Source organism: Plectrocnemia conspersa, unplaced genomic scaffold (assembly GCF_051122295.1).
Source record: "Plectrocnemia conspersa isolate PC_06_02 unplaced genomic scaffold, ASM5112229v1 ptg000005l, whole genome shotgun sequence".
Taxonomy (NCBI): Eukaryota; Metazoa; Arthropoda; class Insecta; order Trichoptera; family Polycentropodidae; genus Plectrocnemia; species Plectrocnemia conspersa.
In genome coordinates this window covers 25,232,182-25,245,435 of record NW_028277169.1, presented here as the reverse complement: position 1 = coordinate 25,245,435, position 13,254 = coordinate 25,232,182, and the positions used below count along the sequence as shown (strand labels likewise).

The window sequence follows — 13,254 nt, the reverse complement described above, 5'->3', positions numbered from 1 at the left end:
AAAAAGATTACACTGAAATTGAACGGTATATTTTTAATGTTAGCATAGCAAAAAGTTAAACCCTTATAGTACAGCAACTCGATAATAGTCCCATGGTAATCATATTGTCGCTCTTCTGTGCACACTTTGGTTAGCTACTATATTCCTTGTTCTTTGTTCACCATACAGTTGTTTTTTATAATTTTGAATAAAAAAAATTATAATTCAATAAACAACCACTATGTACTTATTTTGATTTAATATACAGTATACCCCTCCCTCCCCCCAATAACACGGTAAATTTGGGTGAGCGAGCCAAAGGGAGGATATCTCACCACACGCATCTGATTCGTATGTACACATAACACAAAAAGTTTTTTCTAGTCCCCCAACTAACGCACCCAAATAACACTTTCCCAATTTACCGTGTTATTGGAGGGTCTATAATTTTTTTAATTACTTGCGAAAGATAATATTGTATGATATTTTAATGAATATCATCTCGTGTTTTAAACATATGTGAGAGTGGGAGGAACTAAGTTTTTGCCAGGTGTGCTAAGTATATGAAAAACCATCGCCAACAAGTGGAACCTTTATTCCAGAATTTTACTTGTAATACGAAACAATTTTTCCCATATGAATCAATGTAAAATACGTTAATGTCTAGCAGGAGGTATAGTTTGACAGTTAGTTAACCGATGACAACTCACAGGCCTTATTACAGAACGGTTTTGGCACAATCCAGGATTTCCGGTATTCTCCTCGTCACTCATTAAGCGAATCATTTTTTTGTTATATTCGTTATGGGAGGTGCTCGTTAAGCGATGTTCTATAATGTTTTTGTCTCGTTTCCCTGGACTTCAAAAAAGTCTCACGTCTCACAAATGATTAAAAAAACTGCGACTAATGAAAACTTCTATAGCATTGTAAATAAATTAAACTCATACTTAATTTCGGATGTAAACTGGAAAAAGACACTTTTAATTTTTTTTTTCCATAATTTCATATATTATTTATTATATATTTCCTAAATATTTTAAACTTTAAAATGATTTAACGCACTACCTTTTATGTAATTATTTTAAGTATACTTTGTATAAGTAATCTAAAATAATCTTTAGGATTGGATAAAAAATGATTATATTTAAAGTTGTGTCATGTCACCGATATTTCGGTACAGAATCTTATGCCCTTATGAATTGTAAGTATAATTGAAAATCTAAGCATTCCAAGAATTCCATCTCAACTTAAGAGGGTATTTTTGTTTTTAAATGTGCATTTTCTTTCACTGTTAATATATACATAATGTTTTTTTAAGGTCGATATTGTAACGATCGTGGGAAAAGCAAATGACACTCGACTCAAATATTATACAAACATCCGCGTGTTTATATAAAAAGCAATTAAGATTGCTTTATTATACTTATACAAGTACCTCATTGATGTATTGAACTTGATGCGGTTATAATATAGTGACTGGTATAGCATAATCCTTAGAATCATTACTCATAATCGATTCGTAAGATAATCATATAATAAAAATTACTGGTCTGTACAGAATGAAACAGCTATTGATTGAAGTTAAATCTTAAACAGAGCAATAACATGTTAAATGACATTTTTACATTTTTTATATGTATTATTAATTATATATATAATATATATTATAAACAACAATGGTCCTAATTTGGACTCTGTGGTACACCGTGAGATTATTATTTTCTCTTTAGAATAAGCATAATTTTTTTAAAATAATTAGCGAAAATATTAAAAGTATTTCACTTGTACATATAATCTCTATTTTCTTTAACATTGTATTATACTTCTGTCTATTGTTTCGAATGATTTTGTTCATATCCTTGGCCAACAACCAATCATTTATCACTGAATCCTGATTGTTGTTCACACAGAATGTTCTGTGAAATAATAAAATCCTCTAATTTTTTGATTACTATTTCTTCCATCACCTTTTCTATGGAAGGCACATGTTAATTGGTCTCATTTTCTCAACCACTTAATATTTTTTTTATTTTAGGTATATGTATAATAGTATCAATCTTTAAATTATCAGGTATTTCTCCTTCGGAGAGTGCTTTACTTACTAAATAATATAATTTAATTATATTTACATCCAAATTATTAGTACTGCTTCCTTTTTTTAATTTACAAATTATATTGAGAATTTACTCTTAAGATACTGATTTAAATTCTCCGAATTTTACATTAAATGTTTCATTATTGTATTGTACTAATTTATTAAACTATGGTATTCAATCCACAATCTCTTCTATACTCTCAATTTAGTACGTATAGTCCAGTCAAATAAGGGTTTAACCTCGGAATGAAAGATAACAAGCTGAAATTTTGCACAGACCTTTGTTTTGGCGTTCTAAAGATAGGGTGAAAAGTCTCATAAGATATCGTGTCTGCTAATCAAGATATTAAAGGTCAAAGGTCATAAAAATCATTTTTTTGCAAATATCTCGCCTCCTTTGCGTCGCATGTCATTAGATGTTTCACAAAACTTATAGAAAATAAAATTTTCTACAAGTTTGTTATAGTTTATTTCTTCGTATGGTTAATGTTTTTCGAGATATAGCGCGGGGAGTGGGAAGCGCGCATCCGTTTGTAGGATAACGCTATGTAAACTACGGAGCCAGAGTTACCTGCACATTCTTCCACAGTTTCATAGGAAACATCGCAAATTGTTATCTGCTGAATGAACCCATCTAAAGCATTATAACTTTCAATCTCCATATCTTCAAAAATCATCATCGATAATGCAAAAAGTAATAGCGTATGGCCTCTGATACTTCTTGCAAAAGCGTGACCATCCAACATTTTGTCGACAGAATTCGAAGCATAAATTGTACTGAGAGCTTCCTTGATTCCGCTTCCATTCATTAATTACCCTATGCATACAATAAAAGACATAAACATATGAAAGCCTCCTAGTTTCACAACTACTCTGGACAAGTTTGAGTTAGCATCTGAAGCTGCTACGATTTCACGTGCTTTTATGTACAATGGCTGATCAAAAGTTATTAAGCATGTTCTTTGTACATGTTTCTTGGCAGTGCTTATAGCACACTGTAATGTGGTGTAAATTGTGTCAATATTACTCGCAGGATGATGAATAAAAGTAAGAAACAGAATCCGAGAAGTTACAACGTTCTCATTGTTTTTTGTAAGTTGTTCAATAAATCCATTCCACCCTGGCAACGGTGAGATATTTTTCCACTTTTCGTACATCTACAACAAATCAACTACATTAAATATTTGTTCGGTTAGTTCTTCTACATCATTAAAATTTTGAACTTGAATCTCTTGCTCAATCTGGGTACGACATGATTTTCATACACTAGAAGGGGTATATGTGATAGTGCTGCTAACTCCTTTGCACTTGGTTTTGTTGTAAATTTCTTTATGCGGTCATCGGATATAACTTCAGATTTTGGAGTTATTATTTTTATCATTCCCATTATATGAACAGTATTATAGCCATCAAAAGTATAAATATTTTTCTGCATTATCCGCTGCATAATGTACTAAAGCACTTGACTCTGATGGTTGATTACGAGGCTGTGGGTGATAAACAGCTGAAATTTAACATTTTACAGTATCACTATATGAAGCGAAAAAACCTAAACTTGACAAAACATCCAAAAGTCTTTTTGGATGTTTGGCCTATCTATATTTCTTCTATGAAGAAATACAGATAGGCCTATTAATAACTGCGAAAAAAGGACCGTTTTCGTATGGAAGTCATTATAGCATTACTTATAGCCGTGTATTTCGTTTTAAAATGCCCCGTCTTTCCTTTTCTGTTGTTTATAATAACTTCTTGCAGAAAATATAATTAAGTTTTCGGAATTTCTTCATTAATATTTTACTCGGGGGCGGATAGGACTTGGTCTCAACAACAGAAGATCGAATATCTTCTCTAATAATCGCCGCAGCAGCTTCCACTACGCGCAAGTGTTCTTCTTCCGAAGTGCCTTTTTTATTTTCATACCAAGCTATGGATAAAATTTAAGCTTGAGCATCGCGGAATGATCCAATCTTCGTTGTAATTATAATATCAGTTAAATATTTTTCTCTTAATTTGGAAATGATCTTCATATCATCTGGTACATACTCCGTAAGGACATCTCTCAACTCTTTCAATTTTTTCGCACAAATTTCTTGTAGAGCAATATTTCATTCTTAATTCCTAATAATACAACGAAGAAAGTAATAAAATTATTGTTCAAACGACTTGCCGAGACCACTTTTTTCACGATTGTTTACTTTTTCAAAGCTTATACCAAGTTAAGCAGGTAGAAATACTCGCTGGATTCTATAAACGGATGTACGCCTCCCACTCTTCGCGATGTATCTCAAAAACGGTTAATGATACAAAACAAATATTATAACCAAACTTGTAGAAAATTTTATGCTTTACAAGTTTTGTTAAGCATCTAATGACGTGCGACGCATAAAACGCGAGATATTTGCAAAAACACAAATTTTGTGACCTTTGACCTTTGATATCTTGATTAGCAGACACGATATTTTATGAGACTTTTTACCCTGTTCTTAGAACATCAAAACGAAGGTCTGTGCAAAATTTCAGCTTGTTATCTTTCATTCCGAGGTTCAGCCTTTATTTCGCCTTATTTGACTGGACTAGTATGCATTTGTTCTGCTATCATATGATCTTTATACATATTTAAATCAGTCATTTTTTTATTTCATCTATCAACTTTTCATACCATTTTTTAAAGCTATTCTTAATGCTTCGACTACCATATTTATACATTATATGGTACGTTTTCCATTTTTCATTTAAAACGTTTTTATTATTTAAAATATTTTGTATGATAAAGCATTTTTAACATCATCATTAAACCACAGCTTTGGGTAGAATCAATACTCTGTTATCTTCAATCCAGTCACATTTTTGTAATACTATTCTTAATTTGTTAAAATCTACTTTTTTAATTATCTCATATTTTTTTACCGTAATATAAACATGTACAATAAAATTATTGTACATATTTATATTACTTTGTACTCTTTTACTATTGGTAAAAAGAGTTATTAGTTGTCCTTTGTACACATTATCGTAATCCAGATATGTTTGCCTATTTTTCTATATTTGAAGTATAAGAATCCTCACATTTGTTCCAATTAAAATTCCAATCTCAAATTAAAATGGTATCCATAATTTTAACAGAGCTCCATTCTAAAATATTATTTATGAATTCCAAGAATGAATTTGAGTCACTATTTGGAGATCTATATGCCAAACATAATAAATATGGGAAATGAAAAAGATATCTTTATTCACGAAATCCACCACTGATGGACCAATATGTTTTATCTGTCTTTTTTTAACTAGTATATAATAGGAATTTCGTTTTTTATACGCCATAATTATATGCAAAAAATATTATGATAGATAAAGGTAGAAGATAACACAAATGCTGATAAAAATAAGCGATTTAAAAAAAATATGTTATCAACACTATTCAAATTGTATCGTTTAACATTTTCAATGCCGCGCGAGACTTTTGTCCCTCGATGCGGTCACGACACTAGTGCCGCGCAAAACTTTTTTTCTCTCGCAAGAAGCAATTATTTACGCTAATAAAAAATAGATGAGCCGCGATGGGTTTATAGAATCATCTATGAAGAAGCATAGCGAGTTTTAGAAACATCAAGAAAATTACGACATTGAGGCCTTTTAGGGATGTGAAGAAGATCAACCCTGATTTCCAAATGTTTATGATCTGTTTTTTGATCTAAAAATTGCGGTCGTAGAATCAACATTATGGCACAAAAAACGTTAAAAATGTAGTACAAATTATGTTATATAATTTAAAATATTGTTGATGTGTCTGACATAGTCATAACATATCATGTAACAGCATTATATTTACTTTATAGAAATATGGGTTTTGTACGACTAAAAGTGCGCTCCGAGTATGATGACCTTCGCAAGGCTGGTGGCCGCTTTGACCCATTTTCGCGAAGTCGTCGCTTTTGGACCGGCGGTGGTGATCAGTCATGGCTGTTGCGATTATATATAAGTCATATGGCATGACAGGCCGCGGCCGGTGGTCACACGAGATGTCCAATTGACATGCGAGCTGACGGGACCCGGCGTTGCAGCGGCTGCGTCTACTAACGAGAGAAATCTCGAGAGACTGGCGCGGGCGACACGCGAACGAGCAACGTACCCGAATCGAGCGACAAACCCTGCTCGAAACGCGCCTACGCGATAGTGCGCTCGCGCCCGATGCAGGTATTATGTAAAAGAACGACGGTATTATGCACGTCGCGAAAATTGGCGCTTATCGCCGACTGTCATTATTACTGTCCACTCGGATTAGTCATAGCGTGCGTACCGAGAGAAGAGACGCGAGAGAACCGAATCGTCACACTGGCGTCTTGGCACAAGTGCGAATTCGTTTCAAGTACGCGAACGATTATGCATCTCTTGTCGGACTTCCCGTTAGTCATTCACGCGGAGACCGCTCGTGCCAAAGCGGCACGAGAGTTTTTCATTTTTCCGACTCTTTTCGCTTTCGCCCGCGGTCGCATCTTGGCAACTTGTCGCCGAAAACTTGAAATAGCGGCGAACTGTTGGAATCCAAGTAGGTGCGTGAGCGTATGTGTGTATTGCTATTTTTTGGGAAATTCTCAAAAAACGCTTCCGACAATTGCTCGAAGTGTGACGCAATGGATTAAATAAAACGCGACATCGCGTGCTTTGAGCGTGGCGCTTTGTCGAAAAACTTAAAACGTGATCTGGCACGTTACGACGCGTTTGTAAAACGTTTCCTAGTATCGAAAAAAAGAAACAAAATCGAAAGCCTTTCGCGCCATGCAACTTATGCATGCACTGCAAGACGGTAGCGTTTTGTTCGTTCGACGACCTCCGTCGAACCAAAAATATATAAAAATGATCGTATTGAGCAAATACCTAAATGGCATTAATATGTTTTTCCAACTAAGACAACAGTCTACTTCGTTATTATTTGCATTATTATATAGGATTCTATAGGAGTCCGTCATGACACTGATAATATCGATCGTCACCCGAGTCCCAACTAGCTCGTATAAATAACAATTATTAATAAATTTGTGATATGGAATTAAGAACTCAAACCATAACAACATTGGTGAGCCTTATCGAGACCCGGCAATTTATACCAAACATTGATATGAGGCAATTATTGAGTAATTAAATGGCTAGTGGAATCAAAGCTCCGACTAAACATGACTCATTATTTGGACATTTAAAGAAATGGTCAAAGCAAATTATGCCGAAATATACATCTAGATACCGCGTTAACTGTATAAATGGGTTCTATATTATGGATAAATATGCCATAAATGTCAAACTTATCCATAATATAGAGCAACAAATAACATAAAACATACTACAGGTGATCCAATTCGAGACATCTGTCAATAATCACGCATGTTCAGTGTCAATTTACAACAAAACATTCACGAAATGGATCGCTTAACCAAGCGTTAAAATTGTACAACTGTTCTACAGAAATAACAATTCTGTACGAACTGTGTATCGAAATTTACAGAAAGATTATCATCAATTTCATCGTTCTACTGAGCGAATAATTCGTAACGTAGCCAAAAAAAATTGAAGAGACTGGAAGCGTTGGATATATGGTAAGGCCTGTGCATCATCGTAGCGCCCGTTCAGCCGAGAATAAGTAAAAGTGTGGCCGAAGACCCGGAATTGCTTTTTCTGGTTTAAAAAAACAATGCAAAAGTTCCTAAAAAACTGCTATTATCTGTTCGATATTTAACACTGAAAATTAGAACTTGTAAAATGTCTTTAAATATAACAATATATAACATTGTATCCTTCTTTATAAATTGCTAAACATAGAGAACAAAGCTCAAGTTTTTAATTTGTATCCGCTATATAATATCTGGGAGTCCTAAAAAATATATGTTAGAATTATTGTCAATTAAGGGACATACACGCAAAGAGGTCATAGCAAAAGCTGTTACTAAATGCATGTAAAAAATTCATCTTGCAATAAATAAAATCCTGTCGATTTCAACCGATCGGGCAAAAAGTATGTCAAAAAATTGTAGAAATATCGCCGCAATGCCTTCATTAGCTGTGATTATTTTAGGACAGAAATATTAAATATAAGGGAATCTTTTAAACCTAACCCTAACACTAGAATTTGTATTAAATACAAATTCATTTTTTATCGATTTTATATTGACACGAGCACATTTGCTTGTGCTTTGCACATACAATTAATGAATTTACCGAGTAAAGACTTATGGAGCCCTAAATTTGTAGGTCTTGCCATTAAAATTAAAGATTTGAAGAGAGAGAAATGCAATTTAATTTCACAAATCAATTAAAAATCTAAAAAGGGTAGTAGATACTTTGGATTTTAATACTTGGAACTGCATTTCAAACTCATATGACTAGTTGAACAATCATTTTTAAACATGAAATATATAAAGAACATTTTAAGAACCCAAATAACCAGTGAGAATTTGAAGTCGTACCTTAAATTAAAAACTACAAGTTACATACATACCAAACATACAGAAACTGTACAAAGAAACACAAGATCGTTGTTTACAATAATTTTAAGGAATGCATGTAAATTCAAGAAATTATCTTCATTTAAATCAATCGTATGTGTAAAAATGTATTTATGGCTCTAGAGAAAATTCTAAATCGTTGTGCTACTCATATTTGGCTCTTTTGTTCCAAGAGTTTGACGTCCCCTGACCTACACCAATATAAAATTTATATAAAACAATAACTGAAGCCTAGAGACAGCAAAGATTTGCGCAGATTGGGCGTTAGAGCAGCAGTTAATGCTGATTTAAAAAAAAAAGCTTTTTCTTTAGTGACACAAATTCACCTCTCTGTCAATCAATATGCAAAATTTTCGTATATGTGGCGAGGAAAATCATCATGCAATTCACGAGAGAATATTACATGCCCAAAAAGTAACTATTTGATACGCATTGTAGTCAGGCAGCGTCATTGGGCCTTACTTTTTTGAAAACGATGATGGACGGACTGTAACAGTCAATGCGCATAACCGATTATTGTTGGCACGAAATCGAATATATTGATGTGGTTTCAATAAGACGGCGCAACTTGCTACACATTGGGTACAACGTTGGATGATTTTCTCAGATCGCTTTATTTCACGTTTTGGATGTTACCAAAATTATGCGATTTAACGCCGTTGAATTTTTTTGTGGGGTTACGCTTAAGAGTCGTGTCTACGCCGACAAACCCGAAACGTTTGAGCACCTAAAAACCAACATCCGCCAAATTATAGCCGAGATACCGCCCGAAATGTACGAAAAAATTATCGGCTGCTGTAAAATGTCCAGAAGCGGCCATTTAATTGATATCGTTTTTCATAATCAAATGTTTAATTAATAAAAAAAGATATCCTATAATTAGTGTTTTTTAAATTTGGAATATAAGACAATATAAGCAATAGATCCATAAATTTTTTGTTACTTTTTTTGGTATTAAAGTAGAAAAATATTGCGTCAGTTCGATTTAAATCGATACTGTTATAATATCGCATTGTTAACCCTTGTTTTAAATTATTCTTATTTAATTGTTAATAAACAGCTTTGTTCTAAGCGACATGTTTGTATTCATATTGCTATTTTATTGTCAAACATGCATATACTAAATTTAACAGTGACCGAATCGACTCGCAAGAGAAATGAAGAGTCCATTGTATCCAACAAACACTGCGTCAACAAATTATATTTTTATTCTCAAGTCCTTAATGTCGCGTATATGCCAAAAAGCACTTTTTTGTCATAGATAAACGACTACAATATTAAAAGTAAAAAGTTTGTGCGAGTTTCGTTCAAGTTCAAAGCAATGGACTACGAGTTTCTCGACAAAGGCCAAACAATTACGACTGAGATCTACCTATGCAACTGGAACGTGCAATTAATGCGTTGCTTCAGAAACAACCAGAACTAGTTATTAATGCAAGACAATAATGGTTAATTCTACCCTATTTTTTAACATTAAAACTGATCTTTACGATTTTAATTCTATATTTTTAAAGCACTATGTTCACATATTGGCATACAAAAGTGTTCTGTTCTACTACACAATCACTAATACTAAATGAGTTCCACTAATGATAACTGAATCAATTCAAAGGGCTTAGTCCTCTTCCGCCGTCTTTTCAAGTTGTCAACATTGAGGAGTTTGTTGCTCGATGTTGACGTGCTATTGGAGCCTCGTATGTAACGAGGGTCATGCCAATTTCCAAATGTGTTGTATTTTTATTAGTGAAGTTGATATGTAACTACTTTATTCTACATTTTTTGCTCCAATTGTTGATTGCTGAAGTTTTTCGGTAGTATTCGCTATTTATTTCCCACTGCCCATCTGCGAATGTTGCAATTTATGGCAAATCATACGTGTACAACAAATGTAATATCGCCCTAGGACGCTTCTTGTGTGATTCCAGTTGTCATTGATTATCGCATTACACTACATAAAAAACTATTTTTTAGCATGATTGGCTAACACACACTGATTTGCGAGCCGAGTAAATTGTCACAAATTCAGAGATCACTAAATAAATCAATTTGGATTTGACGAGCAGGCTGGCGTGTTTTTACAGAACAGTGAACTATTGCGTACTATCAAAAGCGGAACACAATGACTTCGATCCGAAATAGGACCGGTCCGGACGTGGCCATCCGGACATGTCCAATTGAAAGCGGCCAGCGACGATACGTTCTTTTTTACGAATGACATGACAAAAAAGTGTGGGCCCGGCAGCGCGAGCGCGGAGCGTTTTGCAATCGGACGGCCACAAAAACAGGCCCGTATCCGGTAATTACGCGCGCCCACCAGTGGCGGCGCGTGCTAGCAAGGACGCGCAGCTTCCTGCTTTAGAAATAACGGTTGCGCCGCCCGGTGCATTCGTATTCGTTACACACGATTTTTAAGGCGAATTTAACGAGCGCGCAAAAAGCGTGTATAGCCGCCGAGTCCAAATCTCAATCGTCGCTCCGTAGCATGTGTACAACTTATAATTCGGAGAATTAAAAATAAGTTCAGGATGACTCAGTCCCGCGTGTTTATTGAGCTTCTATTTCCGAACCAATCTGGCCGTTCGTTAGATGTGTATAGAGAGAGAGAGAGGCTGGTCGGAGGAAGGCGTTTACTGTTCTTGATAAAACGGCAGTAGCCAAGGCCGCAGTTGTCGCAAAAACTGATTTATTATAGAAGACTAGATCAAAACGGTAGTTGTCTCCGCGTCGTTAAAACTATACGATCGCCAAAAATATGAACAGACAAAAAAACGCATTATCCTTTTTTGTGAATCGAAGCAAAAGTCCCGTTGAAAGCAAAACTGAGACGAAGTATAAAAGAAAGGAAAAAATAATTGGAGCAAGGACATATTGGCGCGCTCCAGACGGAATCGGAGGCATGTGAAGAAAATGGGACGCAGGATTTCCTGTCTCAAAAATAAAAATCTCACTCTCGTTGCACAACCGAGCGCAAAACTGTGAACGCACTCAAAAATAAGACTGTTAATATATAATCAATTATGCCTGTCCAGCGCCGATAACTAGAGAGGGATGAAGATGATGCCAAAATAATGTAAACGTCAGATAATAAGATAGATGGGCTGACAAACAAGAGGGTAATCAGTGTCAAATAAACTGTACAAATGATTTCGAAAATACCAAAGTGCGCAGATTCGTCTACGAAAAAAACTGATATTTCAGACGTTTTGCACGCGTCCTGCCCGCTGTTTGTTTAGTAGTACAGAGTGCTCCGATAAACGTTCATTGAATGCTACGATAGTGGATAAGGATTCGATCAAGTATGTTTTGTGTACACGCGATGATAAGGATAAGAAAACAATACTGGGGACGTGTCAACATGTGTGCTCAATAACCAGTGCTAAAGCAAACATTTTCATTGAATGGACGGACGGCAGCGGCAGTCGGTCGATTCATTGAGAGAATATGACTGGCTCATTCACGCGAGAAAATCATTGGAAACGGCGCCGAGATAACAGCTCTAATGGGATTGATTGAATTTGCATCCGAGCAATGGGATGGACCAGCGTCTTCGGTCGTTCGTTCGCGCCTTATACATGCATACGTACAAATATAGAATATTCACAAATATGCGTTGTTGGCAGTGGGACATGAATGGCCTACGATGAAACGCAAAAGGAAATCTTAAAATCCTTCCATTCAATAATGCGACATAGGACATCGTCACCTACGAGCCGAGTTTATAATAATTAACGCAACTCGCTTCCCACAAATCTACCCACAGATTGTTCCAACGCAATTTAAATGAAAAAAAAACACGCATTAATTTACAATGCACATTTAAATGTGTATATATAAAAAGCGCTCGTACTAATAATTGGCTTTGATAAACGGTACTCACTGAAGCCATAGCCAAGATAAAATTAATATAAAATAAAACTAAAAAAAAATATATTATAATGACGCATCGCTACATTTATCAGTTAAATTGCTATTCAAATTATATATTTATTTGTATTTTTAAGTTTAATTACACTCGTTTGACACTGTAATGTAATATCGTTAACCCGTAGTGATTTATTATAAAGATTACACTACAGAATATTATTATGATAATGTTTTTATAGCACTATTATTAAGTTTTATCTATTGCGTTGTCAGCCGCGTGCGGGGCACGCAAGATCAAATTTATATATTTATATTCTTCCTAACCATATCAACACACACAATCCTAGCAGCTCATATTGATTGCTATAAATAAGTATTTATCGAACTCGTAACAAAATAATTATCTAAAGAAATGATTCAACTAAAACTAGAATTATTAGAACTATTTATGATAGAGCAAGATTTAAAAGTATCCGTTTACAAAGACAATAGAGGCCAAGTTGAACATTTACAGTGACCATGCCACACAGGATACACTCATACATTGTGAAACTTATATTCGATCATAGTTGTCTACTTTGCGACAGTTGAAACTAGGTCGATGATTCAATAAATAATTAAGTGAATTCGCGATTGCGATTAATAAGCGAGAAAATGCGTCCCTTTGTATATGTATTCAGTGCAATTTGAGGAGGTAAGAATCGAGAGATCTATTAATTTCAAAGAGTTAGTGCACGATATTTTTGTCCTGTGATTGGTCGGTCGCCGCGGGGATTGTACCGATACGTGTTAGCACACAAGACATTTTTATTTTGAGGTACA

The 13,254-nt window shown here is 34.7% G+C and overlaps 1 protein-coding gene and 2 long non-coding RNA genes across 4 annotated transcripts in view; 1 reads left to right on the top strand and 2 right to left on the bottom strand.

Moving 5' to 3' along the window:
- Positions 1-13,254, bottom strand: part of yki (Transcriptional coactivator yki) — an 81,746-nt gene that overhangs the window by 52,898 nt on the left and 15,594 nt on the right. The window lies entirely within an intron of this gene.
- On the top strand, positions 1,700-7,422 carry LOC148235292 (uncharacterized). Its single transcript, XR_015809742.1, has 2 exons — positions 1,700-2,286; positions 4,652-7,422. It is a non-coding gene; the product is annotated as an uncharacterized LOC148235292 (long non-coding RNA).
- On the bottom strand, positions 4,815-13,213 carry LOC148235291 (uncharacterized). Its single transcript, XR_015809741.1, has 2 exons — positions 8,488-13,213; positions 4,815-8,424 (listed from the first exon to the last, which is right to left on the bottom strand). It is a non-coding gene; the product is annotated as an uncharacterized LOC148235291 (long non-coding RNA).